At 40.0% G+C, this 24,768-nt stretch overlaps 1 long non-coding RNA gene across 2 annotated transcripts in view; it reads right to left on the reverse strand.

The window, feature by feature from the left end:
• Positions 1–591: 591 nt before the first annotated feature.
• LOC127479465 (uncharacterized) overlaps positions 592–24,768 on the reverse strand; it is a 160,637-nt gene continuing 136,460 nt past the window's right edge. For both annotated transcript variants that reach the window (XR_007907570.1, XR_007907571.1), the window contains one exon: positions 592–1,494. This is a non-coding gene — a long non-coding RNA (uncharacterized LOC127479465). The remainder of the gene's footprint in view (positions 1,495–24,768) is intronic.

The raw sequence follows: 24,768 nt of genomic DNA on the forward strand, positions 1-24,768 counted from the left end.
GTTGAGCATCATCATTGCACATTCCTGTCAAAAACACAAGTCAGAGAATTTCACTGCACCAACCTCAGTTAAAGCACATGTCAGAAAAGCGAAAAGAGTTAATGATCCTCACATTTAAAATACAACTCTGTATTTACAGTCTGGATTTCCCTTAAACCCCTTACTATAGGCTCTCTAAATTTCTCTTTTCAACTGTAGAAACCTCTACTGGCTTCTCTCAGCATAAGTACTTAGAGAACGTGACCAGATTTTGAAAGCCATAAATTCTATGAATTTCGTAATATTTTCTGAGACTCCTCAATATTCCTTTCATTTGCTTTTTCTTTTTTTAAGTAGAGCCTTCTTTCTGCAACCAGTCTCCAAAGGTCACCTTACAATGTTTTGCTATTTCCCGTATTAAGCAGCAATGCTTTTCAGCTGACATTCCAACTTCAAGTCATGCATATGAGCATGATGTGAGCTTGCTTCAGACCAAGTGAGAGGGCTGCAAACAAGACTGCTGTATAATTGCTGAGAAAAACAACATCCATTGTCAAAAGGGGCACTTCATCAAACAAAATTTAGCTGCATGAATACAAGTGTCTCCAAATGTTTGGTTCATGCTAAAAATATAGCACATTTATTAAAAATATATATTTATAAACATTGGTATGAACAGACACAGATGTTAAGCAAAAGAGAAAGGAAAAATAACCATGTAATGTATTTCTCCCAACATTTTATCAGGTTTAGGCAGACCTTGCTCAATGGAATTGTTTTTTTCATGATTGCACCATATGTTCATTCTAAATAAAAGGCTTGTCAGATCCAATGTAAGTAAAAGCAAAAACCAAGAGAAAAAAACCATTTGACCTAACAGACACGTGATCTGTGCTATGAAGCTATCTCTGAGTTCAGTCTTTGCGGGTATACAGCAAACATTTCTAATTATATATAGTGTACAGTTTCTTTATTTTCTTTTTTTTCTTTCTATTTTTTCTTTTTTTTTTTTTTTTTAAATTGTGTTAAAACAACATATCCCTGGTGGATTTCTTCAAAGCTACAGCTTACATAACTGCAGTCATTCTCCCCCAAACTGAAAACCAAACCGAAAGGGAGAGGGCAGGATAGAAGAGTTAAGCTTATTACTGTGTGAAAAAGTCTTGTTAAATTAATTGTGCTTCAGTCTTCGCTGCCTGCAGGCAGTGCTTTTATGATGTGTTAATATAATACAGAGTCAATTCTGATTAAAGAACTTGTCAATAGTCAGCAATGTTTGTTGTCATTCTTAATGGCCATTTTATCTGGTCTATTTGCATGCCTTCTAGTTTACAACGTTGTGTAAATATACACAAAAATGATCACAATGAGGTTCAGAATTGTCCCAATAATTCCAAGCATTGCCAAGATGGTTTCTTCTTTGCTTTCCTTTTCTTGACTCCCTTTATCTTCTTCATTTCCACTAGTGATTACCATCTTGGTGGCCAGTTTCTTTATCGTCCCCTTCAGGATAACCTAGATTTAGGAACAAAAACATCAAAATGGGTTGTTAGTTTGAGTTTCCAAACTCATATGAGTAGTGGAGCCAGTTGCCGAATTTTTGCCCAGTGACACATGGGGTTGATAGTTTTACTAGCTATTTAGTAAATGCTTAATTAAAATCATAGTTCAGCTAGCCTGTAGTGTACTTATAACCCTCCACAACACCCTCTGCTTAAGTGACAGTAATCATTCCTAACACACATAACTCATCTGCAGTGTCGTTGTAAAACTGGTTAGAAGTGTACTGACAAGGTGTGACTCCACTGGCATCAGTGGGGGTTTTGCCTGCACTGAGACTGCAGGAGACCATCTTGTCACATTGTGGAGACCCCAAATTTACACTTCAGTACCAAGAAGCGAGTAAGAGAAATAAAACTAGAAAGACCTTGTTTCTTTTCAATAGGAAATCACCAAAGACAAAGGCATTTTGTCTCCTGACGAGAAGGCAGCAGTGACTTCCTAATAAATAATTCAAAATAAAAGCAAAACCAAAATAACATCCATCTTGGCTTTTATTTTCCTCATTCTTAATGTACGATGAAAAGTTACTTGCAGTGCAGTGAGCTGAAATGTATCGATCTGCCTGCAGGGAGAAAACAGCCATTTCCCAAGCAGCAACCCTAGCCTCTGAACTGCTTAAAAAAAGAAGATTCCTCAAATGTGGGATGAGACCTTACTCCCAGCACAGCTGCAACCACAAACAAAGAAGCTTCCTTGGTCTTCCAGCCATGGGTAAACATCTGGTTGTTTGGATAAATTCTATGTATCTGTGTTTATCTACTGCAAATTTTAATCACATGGGCAAACCAGAGTGTCCCAGAAAACTGAGAAAGGTTGGCTGATTTCCCAATGCCTACTGATCTGCCAACATCTGGGTTCAGGCAATGTCCTGCTGTTGTCTCCCAAGCTATAAACCATCTCTGCTGTAGAAAGCACTGGTCAGATGTAGGAAAAGAATGCTCTCCTAGAGCTCCTGCCTATAAGGAGGGATTTGGTTTGGTCCTTTAGTGGACCCTCATTCCTCCCTCCACTAACTCACGGAGCAAAACCACTAGATCCCGTGCAGTGTATATACTGAGTGGTGATGGCACCCTGAGAACAGGCCACCACCTCTGTTGTCACATGTCCTCTCCAGCTCATATCACCAGAGGGGAGCCCTGACCTGCAGTTCCTCCAAGCTCCAGTGCTGCGCAGTCATGGAGCAGCAACCAGAGTTCTGAAAGGATGGAAAGGACTGGGAGAGGTGAGGAAGTCTTGCAATGGAGAAACTGAGAGGAAAAACAAAGAATCCAGGCAAAACAACCTGTATTTTGTCATATCTGCAAGTTGTTCATATATAGGACAGTGAGTAACTGCTGGCAACTTCTTAGGAGTGGTGGAATCAGAGCAGGTGCAAGTGACTAGTGGTAAGGCAGAAGTGGGGCTCTGCAGAGGTGCCACTGGCCTTTGCACTTACACTTGCATTAGCATTTATGTGTTTTATCTTATTGTAACCAAGGAATTCAGGGGGAAAAAAGAACAAGGGAGTCAGTAACCGTAGGGAACCCACAGCAGACAAGAGTCAGTGGGAGCAGGGGGCACCAGGTAGAGTGGTACTGCATCAAACATCAAAGCATGCTCATTCACCGGGTCTTGGGATAACCTGCCCCAGGAGAGCAAAGTTTCAGAGGCACCAGGTGCCTCCCAGGGATACTGGTTCCTGCTGCCCCTCTTCAGGTTTCCTTCCAACCCTTGGAAACTCCCTGGAACACAATTCCTTCAGATACAGCCACCTGCAACTCCTGCAGGACCTACCTCTTCTAGCAGCAGAAGGGTTTGTCATATTTACCCCCAGCTAGTGTCCAGAGGAGGGCTTGGCTGCACCTGGCTGCCTCCCTATCTTATTAATTGCAACTGTGCAGTCAATCATATCTTAACAAGCAACTTGTGTCTGGGAAGTCACAGGAGAATTCCTACCAAAGCCATTTACAATAATGTCACAACCCAAGCACATCCACTCCATGCAGCATCAGACCACAAACCCACATCCCAAGATATGACACGCAGCCATTACTTCACCCACAGAGCCATGAGTCATTTGGATATTGTGTTCTTTTCCCCTTCAGTAAATGGAGGTTTTCCCTCTGGCCAACTGTTTGCATTTCACCGTTTATTTGAGAAATCAACTGGGATTACAAATATAGTCTGATAAAAACCCCAGGCCTGGAATGCAAGGATTTGAGGGGAGAGTAAAGTTCTTTCTGGCTGGTTCCCACAAGAGTTGAACATTCTTAATTCAACACTCCAGTTCCCATAGAAATATGGTCACACCCAAGCCCTTCTGTATAATATATTTCTCTACATCCCATGGTTTCCTGTTCAAATCAACACAAACTCACAGGAGTGGTGCAGAGCCCCAGCTGGGGTGGCTTTGCACATGCACTGCAGCTGCTGGCACTCTTAACTTTGGTATGGTGACCTTGCACCACATGCACTGGGCAATCCTATTTCTAGGATTACTGTGAGCAGAGGCAGCATGGGGGTTCAGACAGCATCTGAACCCCTGTCTTTTTTTCTTAAGTAACACAAACTGCAGCATGAAGTTAGTGTCAAACTCTTTCTTGCAGAACACTAGATCCTAAAATTAACATAAATCTAAAAAGTACCTGAATAATTCACAAAGAAAGAAAACATATCAAAGGCTATTAGATACAAAGACAAAGCCTCTGGCTTAAGAAATCCTTGAGTTGTGAATTTTTTGGAAGCTCAAAAACTATTCTGGGGAAGTACCACCGCATCCTTGCCTTGTTATTAAAGTCTTTCTCAGGCACCCATTACTGGCTAATGGGAAAAGTGGGGGTCCTTAGGCTTCATGATCTCTGTTCTGAGGTTGTACAATCACTTTTTTCCTCTTTGCAAGCTGTGTTTATTAGCAAGGAAATACTGGGTGGTTTCAAATTTAAACACTACCAACACTAATTGAACTGCCAGAACATTTCTGTCCCACTAAGGGACACTTAATTCCCCACTTAACTGAGGGAGAAGGTCCTCAGTGTGATGCAGTGAAATATGGACAGAGAAGCTGGTGGCTGAAACATGATGAACATAAAGGATCAGCAAAGAGGCATCAGTAGCTGAGAGTTTATACGTGGGCTGATGCACAGTGTGATTTGTCAGAGGTCATCTCTGTGTGCCTATGTGCTGTGTTTGGCTCGGGTTATGATGCAGCCTGGGACAGCATGAAACTACACCCAAAGATGTGCTCCAGGAGGTCTTTGTGCACTATGAAAACTTCAGTCCATGACAGTAGGTTTCCACACAGAAGCTGGTGTGAATTAAAACCCCCAAAACATGTGCTTTGTGGGTATTGGCACCACTCGTTTCTCTGGAGAGATTGGTCCAGAGGGTCCACACTACTCTCTATTTTATACATTGCCTAAACTACAAGAGGGAGTACAAAATGGCTTGGTATAAGAGGAGTTTAACATTCAAACAGAACATGACTGAGACCAAATACAATTATATTAATACTTTACCAAATATAGCATGGCTGAAATCAAGGTAAGCATTGACTTTGAACTGTGAAGAGACCAAAATCAAAATTACTTCTCCATATGTAAGGACTGACCTTGGGAGAAGAGGAGCACCCTCCTAATGGCTGACTCAAGTCTTTAACCTTCACAGATCTTACGCTCAGAGCGGTATTCTGACTGGCTGGGGTTTGTGGGTGTTTTTTGCTATTGGGGAAATACTTGCTGTCAGTTTTAGTATAATTACCCCAATTAAGAAGATAAAAAGTCATCTGGCTTTCTGGGTACCTTTTCTCAGCCTTTATTATTCTTTTCCGGAAATTGATTTCATTTCTTTGACATTATTTAATATTTTTATGATTCTTATGACACATTTTTCCTTTTATATTTTTCTGGTGGTACTTCATGCTTGTCAGAAACATTCCTTTTGGTTACTCAGAACTGCTGCTAGAACTGCTGAGATAGGAGGTCTAGAGAGCACTAGATTTACCTTTTTTTTAAATAACTATACTTTAAAATTACTACCTCATTAGGAAAGTGCTTACCTACCACATCAAAATTAATGTCTTTCCTACTTCATTTTGTAAGATTCATCATTAATCTAACATCAGCCTTTTGAAAATATATGTATTCCAAAAAGCTATCCATTAAAAGATGGATATTCCATGTATTCTGCATTATACAGGGAGACGAGGACAGTTCAGTGATTAGGACACTCCTTGCACTATTCATGTCCTTGCACTACTGCTGACTTCTATATCTCTAGAAAATCCAATTAGTCTCTCTGCCTCAGTTTCTCGTCTATGGGATTCTTTGAAGAACAGACTGTTCAGTCTATGGTAGAAAATGATCCATAATAAAAATGAGGTCCCAGAAAGACTTCTAAAAGAGGGAGATGCTAACATGAAAAGTTTCAAACCCAACTGTGCTATAAAATACACCTGCTATCCCAGATCTGTGGGCCCTGCTGCACATCACTGCCATTGCAAAGAGTCCAGTAAACTGGCAAAAGCATTTCTAGCAAAAGATCCTTTTTGTGTCTCTTCACTCTCAGTGTGACTGATCTAAAGGTGATGGCTTGATGGCAGGGCTTTGGAAAAGGCAGCAGCAAGTGCACATCTGTGAATTTACTGCAGTATGTTTGTCACATCGAAGATACAAAGCACATCCCTCACAAAGTACCTGCCCTGACATATCTGACAGCTTTTGAATATGCTGGCACCTTGACTTGATCTTGAAAAAGTTTTGTAATCTTAAATCATTTCTCTTCTAAGTCATTATTTATAAGCTCCCTGAAGAGGCTGTGAGTGCAGGGCTCAGCCAGTAGAATCTGAGCTCCTGGGAAGTCAGAAGAGAGGAGGATGGTCCAGGCTCTGCCAGGGGCCCTCAGCACTGCCCCTGATCAGCCCCATGCTGTCATGTAATGTCTGGCACCTTGAAAAACAAGAATGGAAACTTCTGAAAAGCTCACAGGGTCAGATGCTCAGCAGCATCTCTCTCCCAAGTTCAGCTCAGACACCTACATTTACACCAGCTGAGGATCTGGCTCCTTGTTTTCAATCTACCTTGAATATCAGTGAGCGCAAATTTTGTATTCTTAATCCATAATCACAGACAATCACCAGCCAAATTGTTTTGATATTTAAACTTGTTTACAGTCCCCAGGCTATTAGTTGTGATGACACATTAAGAGATAAGAGAGCTTTAATTTTCTGAGGATAGTTCCACCCTCTGGGGATAAGAAAATGCAGTGGAAACTTGTTTTGATTAGCAAACTGAAGAGGGCACAGAAATCAGACTAAGTGGAGTGTGAGTTCAGGTGCTGCTGGAGTTGACACCTTCCCTTATCTCACAAAGAGGTGCTCGAATTACCAAACAGCGAGGAGAGGCTTCTCGAGGATTTAATCCCACTTTAACATCATGGCCAAGTGCAGTTTTTTTCCTTTCTTCCTAACAAGTAACCTCATTTTCCTCCAAGGGCAAACTTGGGTATTTGGGTGCTTGGCTCCTGAATAGTCCCCAAGCAAGATGCTGAGCAGGGCAGTTAAGTGCTATTGCTCGTGATGTGAGGGAGGAAGGTGCACTTGGCACACACATTTGTGCTCGTTTGCAGTTCTTTTTCTAGGGATTAGATTGGCGTAGTCTCACTTCTGTGATGACTTTGTATCCACTTCTGATCCTTGTGCTGTTTTGACTGGACAAGTCCTCTCCTAAACTCTAGTAATGCAGGATGTTGTCAGCTATCAGTCAAGATCCTGCTCAGGGAAGTGCTGGCAGGTGCAGGGACACACATTTGCATTTATTTTTAGAGTTGGATTTCAGGGAACTGAAAGGCACCATCTAAATGCAAGATAAGGCCAAGAGAAGCTCTGGGGCCATAAGAAGCTTGACTAAGAGCTCATTCAGACACAGCAGCATGCACAGGTAGTGCACAGTATGTATGAATAGCAGATGAATTGAAGTGGAATTAGCATAAACTGATAAACAGTAGAAATTAGTATACCCATGAAAAGCAAAGACCTGCCATAAGAGAAGGGAGAGGGAAAAAAAGGAAGGGTGCCCAGGGAGAGGTCTTTCATTAGAGATAAAAAGATCAGAAAGAGCAGGAATGAGAGCCAGGTTCAATAACACAGCCCAGGAGCGAGCAGAGACCAGTGCCTAAAGCGAAGAGATGTCTCAGTGGAGAGAGGACACAAGCACTTATGTAGTCCTCAAGCAGGAAAATAAACCCACATCAGCCTGCTGCTATGCTGCAGGTTTTAGTCAGTGGGAAATTCTTGCTATTTATAGCTCTACAGTTGGTATATTTCCAAAGGTCTCAGCAATGTGAGACCCCCACTAGAATAAAGGGAAGCACTCAGCAGCAAAGAGGTTACTCTGAGAGGGTAGAATTCAAATAAGTAGTGTATTACAGGGCTCATCCTGCTCTCCACCTTGGGTTTGATCCAGTTTGTTCTGGCAGCTCTTTTTGTCCCCCAGGGCAGCTCAGAACTCAGTGGAGGCATAGGACTTGCAGCCAGTTTTACAGCTTCACCTTCCTTCTCCTCATTTATGTCCCTGGGACCACTCTCAGCCCTGAAACGCTCAGGATACCTAAGCTCTATTGTAAAGAAACTAGATATGTTCAATACAAATATCCTTATTGTAGAAACAGAGCTCTGTAGCAGAATAATGATCCTCAAGCACCAGGGAGTTATTATAGACCCTTCCTGCCTCTGTGCAGGCAGTGCTTTGGTTCCTCCACCTACGCCAAAGCCTTCCCACATCAGGATTCATAAGGCTTCACGAGTCCTAGTTTGTGAAAGAAACAAACCTGACTGAAGTGAGAATAAGTCACCCTTTAACCCATAGTCCTCTCCCCTTTCATATGACATGCACTGTGAAGAAAGAATTGTTATTGATCAAAATTAAGTATTTTTAAAACACAGCTTGAAGTATTTATGTTTAAAAGCCAAAATTTAACAAATACAGAGATTATTAATTTTCTGGTTGGACCTAAAGAATGGTTACATTTCAATATATTTCTGTTTGGTTTAGATTGGCCTATTTTGTTCACAACCCATTTTCCTCATACACAGCCCTGTGCTTGTTGCTTGGTGCTAGTGCTCAGAAGCAGATATGTTTGACTCTCAGTGGTACTGTAGCACACACTTGCCTTTTTCCTCCTTTCAAATACTCATTATTTCTTTTCAGACCCTTAGACTTCCACAGTAAAAGTTGTGCAAGTATTGCTCAGTTTGGCTAGAAAAAAGTCAGATGGGCCAAATTCTACTTCTATTTACTGCTCATATAGAGGAAAATTAAATCCTGGCTTGTTGGAAGGTAATGACAATGTTCTCTCACATTCACTGAAATCAGAGTTCATGGGTTGCCTCTCACAAAGGTGGAAATAAGAAAGTCTGTAAGCTGAATAGATACAAAAGTTGGTTGAGGAAATGAAAAACAAGGAACTTCATCCCAAGAGTAGTCAGGAGTTAGAGAATGAATAAAGTTATTTTTAGTAGCAGCTTATTCTTTGACTTTGGTACCTGATTGTTGTATTTTTATTTTGGGATTTTGCAATCCAGGCTCTTCTATAAACCTGTCCCCACAGTATCCTCTAGCAAAGAGGTCAAAAGAGAATTAGGGGACTTCTGAAAAACTATCCACTTGTTATTTCAACTTGTTTCTTCATTCCTCATTATGCAATTTGAGAAACAGTGAATAATTGGTTTTTATTCTTCAGGTCACCCAGAATGGTGTAAGTCTCTTACTATGTCCCTCTAGCCATCTTTTTTCCAAGACTCAAAAATCCCCATCTGTCTAGTTGTTTCCTCATACAGAAGCTATTCCATGTTTTTGGTTATATTCTTGCCATTCTCTCTGACTTTCGTAGTTATGCAAAGGGTTTTTGAAGCAACAAATGGCAAAACCTTTCTGGGCTTCTGGAATTAATGTAGAATCTGTGTGCTGAAGATGCATTGTCCTTACTCCAAAGATTTTGTCATTTATACATGTCAAGGTTGACAGAAAGGACACTTTTCATTCAAAGATTATTAAAAAAAAAAAAAAGAGAAAAAAAGGCTAATATCTCTCCCTCCCACACATGCGAAATTATGATAGAATAAAGATTTGAAGTTTGAAGAAGAATTCTCTTAGTCTTTTGCCCATCTTTCCTGAGGTTAACAGAACAGAATAATAAAAAAACTATATTGAGCACACCTCGATGCTGACAAATTCAGTTTAAAAACAAACAAACAAACCAAAACAAAAGAGAAAACCAACCAACCAACTAAAAAAACCCCACAAAAAACCTGTAGAAACCTTAAAATTTGCAATTTTTTTTTCCAGATAACAGTTTTTTCTGCTGAAAAAGCTATGTGGAAGAATGAGATGCTAAAATATCTCCATCATGTCAGGGCTCAACACCTATTTTTCTATTTCAAGGGCATCTCCAGGGTTCTCTTTTAGAAGCAAAAATACATTGAAGCCTTGTACAAGGAAAAAATGCAATATCCAAGTCTCAGAGTAAGACAGGTCTCCGTTATCTGCCAGAAGGCACATAACCTCTGTCATAAGCAATTTGAAGATCTGCCCTCAGCGCTGCACGTTGGAATGGAAACCGAGCTGCTTCAAAGACATTTAAGAAATATTAAGAGAAGGAAAAGTGACACAAATTTATATTAATTTGTTGCTATATAATATCTCTAAGTTCAGCCAAGGCCAGGAGACAACGTGGTGTGTAATGGATCAAACTACCTTAACCTCAGATGTGACCCCTCCCTACAAAACAAACGTACACCAGAAGAGCATTCAGAAGCCTGAGGGATATAACATTAGAGCTTCCCCAGAAAGGAGCTGTTAGTGTGTGGGGAAAAAAACAATTTATAAAATCTAAAATCTCCACTTTTAATTCCATCTATATCTTTATTCCAAAATTAATTGTTAATTATGGCTACATTAAGGGATGCTGCAAATAATTCAAGCCAACTGATGCTTTCTGATTTAGGAAAGCTGTGTTCAGGGTTTTTTTTTATAACTTTCTAAAATTTTAAGTGTTTGGTCTGAAATTATACATGCCAGCCCTTTGTCCCAGAAAAAATATTTTGTAGGAAAAAATCCCCCAGTTTTGCTCTTTATAAGAATGATGCTTGGAAACCAATTGTTTTATCTGCATAAAAATCTGACAACCATTTCTGTGAAATACTGAAGTATCTTTACTTTGAATCAAGGACTGCATTCTCAATTTTATTGTGGCTGAGATGGCTTGATGTAAGTGCTGAAGGTGGGTTTGTGCATCTGAAAATACATTTCTTTTTAAGTGATCAGTTTTGTAAAAGACATTACCTCTCTTGTAATTTACCTCTCTTGTAATTTCTTTTCCTGTTTAATTACTCTCTTAGCTCAATGTATCTTTGCAGCACTCCAGTAGGTTGAAATGACAAGATGAAAATCTGAACAGCAAAAGGGTTTGATTTTGATTTTAAAAATAAATTCTTTGGGTTTTTTATAATTAATCTACTGTCCAAAAATACCACAGTTAAAGGTGATCCAGAAAGAATTCAGCCTCCTTTTGTTCATATGTTGTTAGCTAGGCTTTAACAAAGCTCTGAATTTCAGCTTCAGTCAAAACACCGTACATTTGCCATAGAAGAGGAGGGAAAAAAAAGCTTTTGCTCATAGGATGCTTCAATTTTTTTTTTTTTTTTTTTTTTTTCAGAATTTAAATGTGTCAGAAGAATCTGAGAAGAGGAGCAGCATTTTTTGTCTGCAGGTGTGAGACACTGTTCTGAGGAACAGGACAAGTTGTTCACACCATGTTTTTCAAACCTACCACCCTGTTCTGTGTTTCTGGGAGCCTGCCTTGGGCATCGAGGATAGAATATCTGAAAGTGGCAACTACTGGCCAGTAGTGTAAGAAAAGCTAATGGGAGTTGAAGCATGGGCTGCCAGGTCCTCAAAAAAATTGCATCAGGCCCCCACAATTATGAATACTTGTAATCTTGCTCTTTTTTGCCTTAGGTTGCCATCTGTAATAGGGAGTAATGATACTCAGAATTGCTATTAAGATGTTGTAAATGGAAATTAGTCAGTGTTTGCATGTGGCAAGGACCTGCACGGTGGAACACCCTGGAATGCCCCAGCAGGAAATAATTTTGTCTTCACAGCAGAGTATGGACTATGCATTGAAAATAAAATCAAATATTGAACTCACAAACTGTGTCATCTATTATGCGCACCAAGTGAGACAGATCCTGGGCAAAAATAGCCTATGACTGATGCACCTATGCAAGGTGGCAAATTAATGGAGTAGAGACAATTTTGCTTACAGCATTTCTTAGCTTCAAGTGCTGAGCTGTGCAACCTTGATAATGTTCTTTTCGCATACTGTTTTGTGTGTAATTATTACCTGTATCAGCCCAAATTTAAAAATAGATCACTTCTCTATTGAATGCCTCTTTTAGGACATAGTTGCAGCTGACTCTTAAAGGTTCCAATAACCTGCAACTCATGCTGAAGGCTACTGGCACTGTCACAACAACGCCATCCAAACTCTGAAAATTTCAAAGCCTCTTTCAAAGCCCTGAGATGAGCACTCCAAAAATGGAGGCAGCTGAAAATCCCTTGCCACTTTTAAAATACTAGACATAATAAGATAAAATAACAGATGATTTGAGGGAGAAACTAGTTTCTAAAACAAAGTTATCGAAGTAGGGTAACACTCCAGGCAACCAACTCCCACACCTTTTATCATCATCCTTAGTCATTTATATTGGAGCAGCATGCAGCAACCCCTGCTGACGTCTGGGCTAGAAACCAGACACAGATAGCAAGAGTGATACCTAGCCCAAGCAGCTTACAAAATTACAACAGTAAGAAGCATGGGAAAGGGAGGGAGGAAGAACAGAAGGTTGAAGTGGGTTGCTGAAGGTCGATTTGCACAAACCAGGCACAGCTGGGAGAGCCAGGGCCTTGATCCATGGGAGCAGCTGCCTCTCTGGCGCCTGCTCTGAGCAAGCAGGGCATGAGAGATGGCAGCTCAACTTGTGCAGGTGCCCTGCTCCTGGGGAAATAAGCTGGTTGTGCCAGGAGTAACATATTTGGGAAAACACAAGAGTGAGATGACACATGTCCTCTTCAGGGCTTGGGGTGGCAGAGCAGAGAAGTGGGATTTGGGAGTGAAAAGGTCACGAACTCAGCAAATGCTCTGGCAAGGCCATTAGAATGGGCAATGAAAAAAGGAGCATGGAAGAGCTGGTTTTCCTAACCCTTGTGCGCTGGCACATTGCTATAGCAAGTATTTGCTGTTGGGAATTGCAGCTATCACAGAGTCACAGAATGGCTGAGGTTTGAAGTGACCTCTGCAGGTCACTTGATCCAACCCCCTACTCATTCAGGGTCACCTACAGCCACTAGCTCAGGACCATGTCCAGACAGTTTTTCAGTATCTCAAAGAACGGAGACTTCACAACCTCTCTGTGCAACATGTTCTCCTGCTCAGTCACCCTCAGTTACATGCTGCTTCCTGGGGTGCAGAGCTTTCCATTGTTTGGAAAACGATGTCACCTGGCATATGGAGCAAAGCCACAAAGCCACTTGGATTCTTTTTTTTTTTTTTTTTTGCCTATGGCTTATTCTTATTCTCTTTAAAAAGATACAACAGATATGGTTATGGATCTGGAGAGATTATTTGCATATGTCTTCCAACTCTATACAGTATGCCTAACAACCCATGTTCTTCCTCTCTCTGTAGTGGGTACTGTACTATATAAGGAACATATTTTGATAGCTAATGTAATACAACATACACATCATGTTGCCTCAAGGTCATGGTAAATCGTATCTGTTTATATGATACATCTTGACATACTCTAATGTAGTGCCAGTAATTTAAAACAGTGACCATATAAAATGTGACTAAGACCAAGAACATAGCTTGAAATTTCACTGACTTTTTTGCATTAAGAGTATTCGCTAGCATTTTGGTAATTCTTCATAAGGATTTAGGGAAAAGAATGTACATATTGCTACATTCTTCTTCAATGGACACCAAGACAAGTTCCATTCACAAAACCTTGAGTAAAATTACTGCTGAAAGGAAAGCTGATCTAGATTTATTCCCCCAGAAAAGAGCCAAATTTCATCCTGATTTTTTTTAAACATATAATGAATTCATTAAGAATATCACCTGCAATAAAAAGGCTGCTAACAATAAATAAAATATTCATAGTATCTGAATTATGCAAAATTGGTCACTGGAAATTATTGTGTGTAAGTCCCAGAACCCTTAGAGAGCACTGAGTCCCACTGAACTAGTGTGATAATTAAAAAAGCAACAGCTTGCCTAGAAACAGTAGATTGGATAATGTTTCTTTCAACTTTATTTTCAAAGCAAAGTGTTTATCTGTTATGAATTGTAGCCCAAGATATTCTGCACATGTTTAGACCGACCCAGGTTTAATTCTAGCAGCTGTCATACCATCCCTATAGGACCCATGCTTTCTCCATTAAAACACTTTTCTCACATTTGTAAAGTATCCATTTGGCTCCGCTTGTATTTTTAAAGTCAAATGATCCTCTAGGGAGATGTTTAACCATTTCTTTCCCTTTCATGCTCTAAGCCAGCATCAAGGAGTGGTGGGATGAGCTGACTGAGAGAAATGAGAATAAGAGTAATAAAAAAAAGCTTATGATCATGGACTATGTAAAACCCATGGAAGATGGAAACACTGCTCTTCAGGCTCTGATGAGGGAAAGGACTTTCCTCACGAAGCAAAGTTGGGAAATGAACACTAATCTTAGCAGAGACATTCAGGTGTTTTCAGTTCATGACATTTAAGGAAATTCTAATGAATAGAAAAAAAAACAGATTTAAAAAAAATAAAAAAAGAAAAAGACACTAAGACACTCAGGCCAAACTTCTCCAAAAGCTAGTTGAGGGCTAATTTAAAAGACTGAACTAAATATTAATTCAGGTTAACCTGAAAATGGTGATTATACTCTAAGAGAATATCTTGATTTCTTCACTATGTAACAAAGAAATGGAAGGCTGCTGGATGGACAAAACTCAGTGCTGCTTCAATTCTGGACTGAGAGAAGACACATTCTAGTGAATACTCACACTGGTAAACATAATTAACCTATTCAAAGATACAAGAGCATTCTTAGATATTATGATTTCAAAAACTATCTCTAATGTAAATTAAACAGGCAGTTGTACTGATTAATGTTAGAGGTGAAAGGAAAAAGACTACATGACTGAAAAATTGAATGTGCAAAGTTCTTTAAAATACAATCTCTCTACTACCCATCCAGAAAACCTGAGGCAGAGCAAGATGAAAAACTTTATCTAAATTCATGAAGCTGCCCACTGAAGCTCCAGAGAACCAAACTCTTTTTCTCAGTTTCCAGATCAGCACCCTGTTCTTCGGACCACATTGTCTCTCTGAACCGTATGGTTTAAACCGATGCAGCTCAGCTTCAGTTTATACTGGTTGAATTCTTGCAGCATAAGCTTTTTAAGAAGTCACTTTGCAGCACCAACAATTTAATTCAGCTTAAGAGACACACAGAAATAGAAACAGTAAAATGTCTTTTGACCTTTGCTGTTGGCTGCAATCAAACCCATGCAACAAAGAGAGCAGAGCAGAAATGCTGGACATACGTTCAACATGAAAAAAAATGTTTGGGGCACTGAAGAAAACATTCAGAAACAATTCATCATGCTGATAATATTATTCCCATAAGGCTGAAAGGGTCAGTGTCATGTTAGATTATGCATTGTACAAGTGCCAGCTATAGAAGAAGACCCACCCACAGGCCCTACACTATTGGGTAGAAGGTCACTAAACACCAGCAATTGATCTGTGGCTCTAGAGACTCCGAGCAGGGGCACAAAAAAAACATCAAATAAAATGTACAGGTTTCTTTTTGCTATTATACAGACTATTTTGCTAAAGAAGATGACTAAAGCACTAATAATGACATTGTCCTATCAATACTATGTTAATCAATGCCAATAATAGATGAAAATTATTTAACACAACTCAGAAAAACATTCTTAAACTAAATTCCTCTCTATTTCCTCCTGGTACAAAAACAGCCTTCCAAAGATTTCTCTTTGTTCAAAGTCATTTTTCTCCAAAGACTTCCTAGCTGGTTAATTGCTTTCACAACAGCCTGTCTTAACTTAAGAACTCAAGGTAAGTCCTACTTTTCTTATCTTATCAGTCCTTAGCTCTTCCCAGATATCACCAACACAGGTAGCACATCTGACCCATATTCTCATAGCACTGGGATTTTGGGTCAGAGGTCACCCTCTAAACGACTCTTTTTTATGCTGACACTGAAAGCCATGTCGTGCGTGCCACGAGTCCAACAGGAGACAGCCTTTTGTCACCCATATGCTTTTTCTGTTGAGTTTGGAATGGGCATCACCTCAGTGAGATGGCAGACCTGGCTCTGCATCTCCAGAAGCCTTTCAAGCTGCTGTCTGAGATTTGAACTATCCTTCTCAATTCTTTAGAACTCTAGATGCCAAGCACACTCCAATAATTCACATAGAAACTCTGCACAGTGACTGGTGACTGAAATGCAGCCAGCTCTGGAGTGAAGCACAGGTAGTTACAAACCAAAGAGCTATGCCAAAAGGTCAGAAGGAGAGGAAGGGATGAAGATTATTCTCTGAAGACAAAGAATATGGCAAATTTAGACTGGGAAATATCTTGCTCCATGAATCAAAAGACATAAGCTCTCTTTGCAAAAAAATGGGGAGCCTAAAAGCTCATAACTCTACATTAGTAAAGCAATTATATTAGCTTTCCTGTATTTAAAAACCCAAGACAAAACTTTAATGCTTCTGGCTTTGCTTTTTAAATAGAAACTGAAAGTTACACTAGACAAACTCCAATTTAAAATCTCAGCCGGCCTGACAGCTGTGTTGACAAAGAAAGCTTTTTCCACAGTACCTAGTTTGTGGATTGATTTTAATAATGGACATTTTCTTCCTACAGATCCAATATTTATATTCCTTTTGTTATTTTGAAAACTCTCTGGGGACACATAAATCTAACTGTATCATAATTACACTTATCTTTGTTTCATACCTGTAATCAGATTAGGACCTATGGCAGAAGCCATAGGAAAACTGGTCAATCTATTCTGCATGGATAAGGGAGACTCCAGGTATTTTTCCGAAAGGATAATCTATTTTATGGAGAATAAATAAACTTTGTCAATTTTTCAGGAAGATAATGTTTTGTCAGGAGCATTTTTTTGGCTTATTTCTGAAAGAAAACATTCAGAGGACTCCTGAGTCTTTCTTCTCAAGTTCATGTCTCTCTTTCTTCCAGTTGCTCCCAAATCCTTCTTCCTTTCCGCAGTCCTTGCTTCCCTGGAGCTTGCAGCACTGCTGAAGCTCATTGTGCTTAGCAGGGGTAGAAAGGAAGAGTGATGTAGGCTGGTTGAGTCCTTCCAAGAGAAAACTTAGGGTTGTACAGCTCATAGCTACATTCAAACCCCCACAAAAATCCAAGAATCAGGCTTTTTATGGAAACCCACTGGCAGTGTTTTACTTCGAATACCACTGCTTCTTGGACTACAAATGTCAAAAGCGTATCTGTAGTGATGCGCTGCTGCAGGCTGGCTTTGGGAAACCCTTCATAAAAATCTGTCAGTGAGGCTGGGTAACTTCCCTCCTCTGATGAAGTCATCCATTCTGATCACAGCTACACTCTTCACTCTCCCTGGGGCTAAAGTAAACATTACTGAGGAGAAAATGTGCATGACTTACAAATACACAGCACTTCACGACATGCAAGTACTTGCAAATATTTAAGAACAGAATAGCTTTCTCATAGGTATCTGCATGTACACGATGCTCAACCAGCATGATGACTTTGCTACCCTCAGGACACTGCACAGCCAGTTAAGAACAAACTATTCTATATTGCACTTGCAATCATAATTTTGTTGGATGCTGTTGCCTATCTCAGGAAGGATGGTTAAGTGGCCAAAGCACTGGGTGGGGACTGGAGAGGTAGGGCCTCTGGGGTCCCAGGGGCACTTTCACAAGCACAGGGACACCCTTTGCAGTTGGGAAGTCGGTCAGCATGAATAACCCTGCCTCTGAGAAACTGTGTCTCTGTCCTCCCTGCACATTAGCACTCTCTCCCCAGTTATATGCTGCTGGGACTATGTTGTGCAGAGCTGCTAAACATTTCATTAAAGCACATGATTCCCATCTTGTCAAAGCACTGTATGGGCTGCCTCTCTCTCAGTGTTGCCAGGTGGTAATTGCCAACCAGGAAAACAGGGATTTGCAAAAATTACTGTGCTTTATAGATGGTGCATTGCCCTCTCTCAAGAGCCATAATTCCTCTGTTAGCACATGTATCTGTTGCCTTCCTTCTGTTTTCTTGTTCCTGATTTCTTGTAAATGCTAATTTTGATTTTTTTTCCTATGTCATTTTGCTGTCAAAACTGTAAACACTAGAATATTACTAGGCATCCTGTCAAAGGAAGATTTACAGATGTTTGGTCTTCATTATTTTTTAAAATTTTACACTTTTTTTTTTTTAACAGCACAATAAACAAGGTATTTAAAACCTCCCAAACACGGCTTATAAATTCATCCTGTTCCAGCTTGCAGTCATTTATAAATGACATCAGCTATTTCTCTGCTACAGTTACAGGACTGCTGCACACATAACTGTGCTGGAGGTAACTCCCACAGAGACAGGTGGGAGCAGAAGTAAAAGGGCCTGCACCCCTCATAAGGAGCAGCTACCTGAAACCACACCCATGGGATGCACTCCAAAGCCCGTGCCCTACCATCCTTCCTCCTTTTGCTTAATCCAGCTTGATCAATACCAGCTGGGTACATTTATACAGATTGTGTAGTGCAAGTGTAAACAAAGACCCAAAATGGAGCTGTGCTGTCATTTTACAGGGAGAAAGAAGAAATCAGTTCCTTTCATTATCAGTCATTTTCATAGAGTTTTGTGGCTGACAAACAGGCTGCTTGAGAAAAACTAAACAAGAAGTGTGCTAAACCTTGGAGATACCCCATTGTGGAGCAGCTCTTATACCAGTGGAGATGTGTCTGCAAAGGCATTGTGCAGAGGCACAGAGATATGCCCTGAACATTTGCTGAAGAAGTATGTGGCAGGTAAATATCTGAAGCAGAAAAGGAGTGGAAAATAACTTTCAGGTAAAGAAACAAAGTCCAAAGCCACAGTATGTTCTTATTTTCTTCGGCAGCAACTTGTATCAGTAGGTGTGATGAAACCAGCCAGTGATGTGAACCAGCTGTGGAAGAAAGCAGTGGCACAATTCTCACTGACATCACCAGGTACCGGATTAGGCTTCAAAAGCAAAAGTTGCCCAGATGAGCAATAGTGATAGGAAAAAAATATACTTTTTAATAACTTAATCACCTGAATTGCTAACATATGTGTTGATGCCATATCCCTGTGTCAGTCCCTGAAAATGACCCACGTAGTAGGTTATCAGCTCCAGTAACCTCAAAGAGGAGTACATGACAGTGAAGGTTCACAACAAATCCCTTTATTTTATCTGTCCTACTCTTGAATAGTAACAGGTTGTACCAAGAACAGCCCCTGCATCATGCTGCAGCATCCCTTTCTAGTTTAGGTATTAAAGCAAAAGTACAGTTAACCCAAAGAGACATCAGTAAAGATCAGTGGCAAATTATCTGTTCTGCAAAAGGCATCAAAGATAAGTACTAATCATTAATACCAAAAATCAGCATAAAAATCCACATGTAATTCTGATAACTGGGACCAAGTATGTGGTAAAGCAGCCAGGGAAATTAGTTACTGTCTTTTTGGCATTTTATGTGCTTGCAGAATTAATTTTAGAAGTTCACTTAGGATTGAATTCTCTAGAAGAGGCTCCTTCTCTTATCATTTGTATGTACCCTGTCAGACTGACCATCTCAATAACTGATATTAGCTGCAATCTATTTGATAAGCACAACACAAAAAGTCTCCCAAATTTTAAGCACAACTTCCTCTTGGGTAGGGTTCACATTCTCAGAGGAGCTTGTTCTGAGCCTTGCAGCTGTTCTGAGCACCTGCATCTCTTGCAGGTGCAGCAGGGCCAAATCCTGACAACTGCTCACAAAAGCAGCTTCTGCTGCTGCCTCTTGCTCATAGCCAAGGAGAGTAGAGAGCTCTGCTCTGCCTCACTGCTTTCCATGGGTCCTTCAGGACTTGAGTTACACATGTGGTATAATAGATCCAAGAGGTTTCCTTTGAGCTCATGGTCCTGTACAAGCATAAATCAATGTCTGTATTGTATTCTATGTGAAAAGCACCAGTTTTGCATATTAGCTTTATCACTCTATCAGTAAGCTAGAAGTAGTAAGGCTAAATCCTGAGAGGGTTAAGCCAGTCAAACTACATCAGTGAACACTGCCTGAAAGTGTAGACATTGTTTGGCATATATCTTAAACTGTCAGGAAGAGCAGCCAGTGAGCAATGCAGTACTTGACCTGTCAGCATGATACAGATCATTTACATAGCTTTTTACAAACATTAACAGATTAATCCTCACCTTGGGACACACAAGCAAGGTTCAGTAGCCCTGACAAACAGATCTGGAAGCTAACTCGCACAGTGGTTGTAACCTGATTTCCAGGACAACCCAGCACCTTTACATCTTGTAAAAGCAGAGTAAGAGGGGATGGGATGTTATACCTCCAGACCAGGAGAAAAAGAAGTGTGAAGCAGATAGAAGCTTTGGCCCAGCCTCTTGAGTCTGTGAGGAAGTGGGGCTGTGGGGACTTTCTTAAGTGCTCTATCCTGGCTCGTCTTCAATTCACACCAGCTGTGACAGTCACAAGTAGGATGGAAGCTCTCACCCCGGCACTGAGGACACAGGCCCGTTCATGTGCAAAGCACTGCATTTCACGCCCAAAGTGTAAAGCAAACCAAGCAGCTGAAGTGGAAAAGTCCTACCTGATAGCAATTTCCTTGCCCAAACAGCTATTCAAAGCATCTCAACTCATCTCAATGGGATCTGTTTCTAAAAGCGGTAGCAGTCATCACATGAGTGAAAACTGAATACTGAGCACAGAGCTTGGGCTTTGCATTGAGGAGCAGGGAGGATCTGTGATGGATACAACCCACAAGATCATACTGACAAAGAGACCTAGACACAAAGTGGGACATGGACATGGACATGGCCCATGAGGCCATTCTGGCTATTTTATTTAATTACCTGAGAGACTTCATTTGTGCACACATCATTTATGCAGCTGAGAGGTCTGGTCTTAGTAGTATCACCAGGGACTGAGGAGCTGTCCATAAGCCACAGGGGGACTGGGAGATCAGGTCCCTGGTGAGGCAGGACAGGATGTGATCCCACAGGTGTGACTCTTCACAGGAGGGGCATATGCATGTGTGCAGTGCAGGGGTGAGAGGCCCAGTTTATACACACGTGCAATGAATGGATGTACCCAGGTACACTGTCACGAGGTTTAGCCATGGATGTCCACGTGGACAGGAATAGACAGAAAAAGGATCAATGGAAGATGTATCTGTACAGGCATCTTCTAGAGAAGTGTGGGCAAGGAGGACATGACACAAGATTTTTTAAATATACAGTATTTCTTGTGTTGTAACTTGGTAAAAAGTTTTAACCGATGTCAGGAAGGTTTCTATTTTATGAAGGAAATTGCTTATTGATCCTGTCTGTTTCCATCATTTTCACACTGTACTATTCACATGCTTAACCTGCAGCGATCCAGAAAAGTTGTTTCTCTCTTCATGCGCGACTTGACTTCAGCAAGGAGATGCTGCACCTCCATGTGAGGCTCCAGCAAAGGCAGGTGGGTAGGAAGAAGTTGTGAGGTAAGGCACACTAGTGTTCCTGATGTTAAAATCCCTGTGATGCCTATTTAGTGTGCCTTTTTTAAGTCGTAAATTTACTGAAAGCCAGATGAGAGATCACAAGTCAATTTGGAGATAAATTCAGCAACACTATTGTCCCATTATACATGGTCTACTTTTGGGTTTTTGGGGGGTTTTCGGTGATGCTTTTGATCTAACTCCTCTTGTGAAACATTGCAGATGTGATTTGTGGTCTTCTACTAGTTTATTAAAATTCAATGAGGATGGAGCAGATATTCTGTGGGCCCTTCTTCATTAAACATCCATCAAATGGTTTTCAGAGTGGGGCCAATGACTAGACCAAAAAATAACAGTGATTCCTTAAAATACCATTTGAAAGCACATGAAGAGATGCAGAATTTAAGAAATAACAATTAGGAACAAAAGTAATAGAACAACCCTTTCTTATTCACCCCTGATGTGCTAGTGATGTTAAAAATACAGAACAAGGTACATCACATTACACAGCCAGGGTGTTCCCAGTAATATGACACATTAAAACATGCTGAGCATTACCTTAAGTAATATCAAAGATGCTGTTACCTTTATACTGAGTCAACAATACCTCAGAATGGCTCCAAAGGAGCAGGTACAATATACATTGTCATACATTTCCACAGCAGTGTTTTTTCAGAAGTTGTCCAGCTGTGCCAAGCTTCAGAGCATTTTGGTACAATATAAAACACTTGCTATGGAATGAAGCCACAGGAACTCAAACCAAATATGACATCACCAAAATGCTTCCTTAAAGGAAAGTTTTGTTTTCCAGCTTTCATTAATACAATACATATAGAGAACAAGTACTGTGTTCAGCAGCACAGAAACAATATTGTCCTAAGGCCCTTTGTGCTCATCCATTAAGAGCCACTTTCAGGAATGCTTTAAAAGCCTTTCCAAAATCCTACCTTCTCCTGCTAAGTATTTTATAGTACTTCTCTACTCAGTGAAAAGTTACATTTACTGTGAATACCTGAACAAAAACCTTTTACCAAGTTAAAGTTTTTATTTAGACACAAGGTAAAAAAGGAATTCCAATAATACACAAGTGACAGGTCTTAAACAGTCTTGTCATCAGCTTTCCCAGTCAAAAAGTTACATGGTTTTGTTTTCAAACATTAGCTTTGTCTTCCCTAAAGGAAAGTTTCTGGCGTTCTTATCATAGTTCAGTGAAATCTCACTTTGCAGACACTTTTGCGAGGTTCTGGGATGTGTCAAAGGAAAGTCCTAATTTTTCTCATGAAATATATCCCAGTTTCACATGGAGGAGAAAGTGATGCTTTTCAACATCTAAAGACATATGCATAAAATGATAAGTCACAAATTTTCAGAAGTCAGAAGTTAAGAATATGGACTGCATTGTATCCTCTGGGGCTCTTACAATGAATGAAATCCATTATTTATTCTTCATTGTTTATGTTGATGGACTTCAGTTGTTCTCCAATATTTCTTAGCCAAATAAAACCCACTTTACCTGTCAAAGTTCAGTAATTACCCAACTACAATAATTAGATTTAGTTTCCTGACCTATTAATGTTTTAGGAAATATGCAAATATTATAAATCCTGTGCTCAGATCCTCAAAGGTATTTGGATACCTTACTCCCTCTGATTTAAAAAATAACTAGGAGTCCTGTGATATGTTACGTTCTTAAACACCAGCATGTGGTGTTCAAGGTTACATGGAAAAAAATTGTCAGCTTAACTAGAAAAGACTTTTAGGTCTTCTTTTATGTTATTTACAGATAACATTAGTTTAGGAGGGAGAGCTGAGGTAGACTGGGGACAGCCCTGTGCACCATCACTGTGGATGAAGTTGGAGTGCAGGTTATCCTCCCAGCTGCTCTGAGTTCTGTCCACTGGAGAACAGTATTTTGAAGCAAGTTATGTAATTGCTCACTATAAAGGAGTATGTATTGACTAAAGCATTCCTTTCTAACATTTTTCCATTGTAAGCCAGTAAAAAGTTCATGTCAGAAAAAGTAAAAGTGCATACTTGATGCAGTAGGGTGCATTTTATGTTCTCTTCTTAACAATTCTCAGGAATAAAACCCAAGTGAGATGAGATTTCCAATGAAAGTACTGTTTTTAATCAGACTTTCATATTCTTCAACATTAATATGTCATTGGGTAATTGGGTAAGTATAGTACCTGTCAGCATCCAGAGGTATGTAACACCTGGAGCTGCACAAATAGACCAAAGTGAAGCAGATACCACTTCAGCTTCTGGGATATTCTGCTACAGAACTCATTCCAAAACCCTGGAACATTTGCAAAAAGCTATTTTTCCTGCTTGACATGTACAAAATTTTTCTGAGTTTGTATTAAGATGCCAAGTCAGATTTTTTTTCCCAACTTCAGATGTAATTTTAGCAGCTAAGTACTTCCTGTAGAAACCATATTTTCCTTTTTCATAAAGAGGATAAAAAACCAAAAAGATTACCTTGGACAGAGGAGGCATATCAGGGTTAAGAAGAATCACCATTAGGTTATATATTGTCTTTTTCATCTATTTTCCCCACAATTGCTGGATTCATACTGACCTGTGTGAATTCATCATCAGTCTTTTTATGTTTTCAGTGGAATTTTTTCTGTGTTGAAATTTGATTAATTTACCAAGAGCCTTCAAAACCACTACATAGCCCCACAGCTGTCCCTAAACCCTGACAGCATAAGCAGATACACATGTATATCCCCCAGAACCTGTATGGCATGTTTAGGATATTTCTATTAAGTAATTTTCTGTTTAATATAAGATCTACTTCCCCTGTGTAGTAAAGCAATTACATAATTAATGGTTACATTCAAACAGAATGGCTCAGGAGAGAAAAAGGAATTTTTAGGACAACTGGAAAGGAAGTACGCATCAGTAATTCCCTTTCACATTTGATACTTCAACTAGTATTAACTTAAAAGTCCAAATGCAAGTCATTAAGCAAAAAAAATGAACAAAATGAAGAGCAACCTTGCAGGGACAGTGATGAACTGAGAATAAGGACATTTGGGTTCAATTCCGAACTCTTCCCTTGGTAGTATAGCTTTGGGCAGTTTTCTTTGTTCGTCAGTTCCTTATCTATTTAATAAGGATATTAATACTCGATTAATTCTACTCCTTGCCTGCATGCCTTTTGAAGGCCTCTTGAAGGTTTTTGTAGTAGAAAGCACTACTTCTGGTATCTGTAAAACTCAGCAAAATAGAGGCCTGCTTTTTGTTGAAGACAAGAAGAATTAAAGGAGGGAAATGCCCTCAGAGATTATGTCTACCATAGATGTGGTGAGAACTGCTGTTCAGTATCAGTAATATGGGGCTATGCAATATGTAGTGCTAAAGATAACCCTTCAGAAAGC

Source organism: Manacus candei, unplaced genomic scaffold (assembly GCF_025592945.1).
Source record: "Manacus candei isolate 608988 ecotype Guabito, Panama unplaced genomic scaffold, ASM2559294v1 h1tg000067l, whole genome shotgun sequence".
Taxonomy (NCBI): Eukaryota; Metazoa; Chordata; class Aves; order Passeriformes; family Pipridae; genus Manacus; species Manacus candei.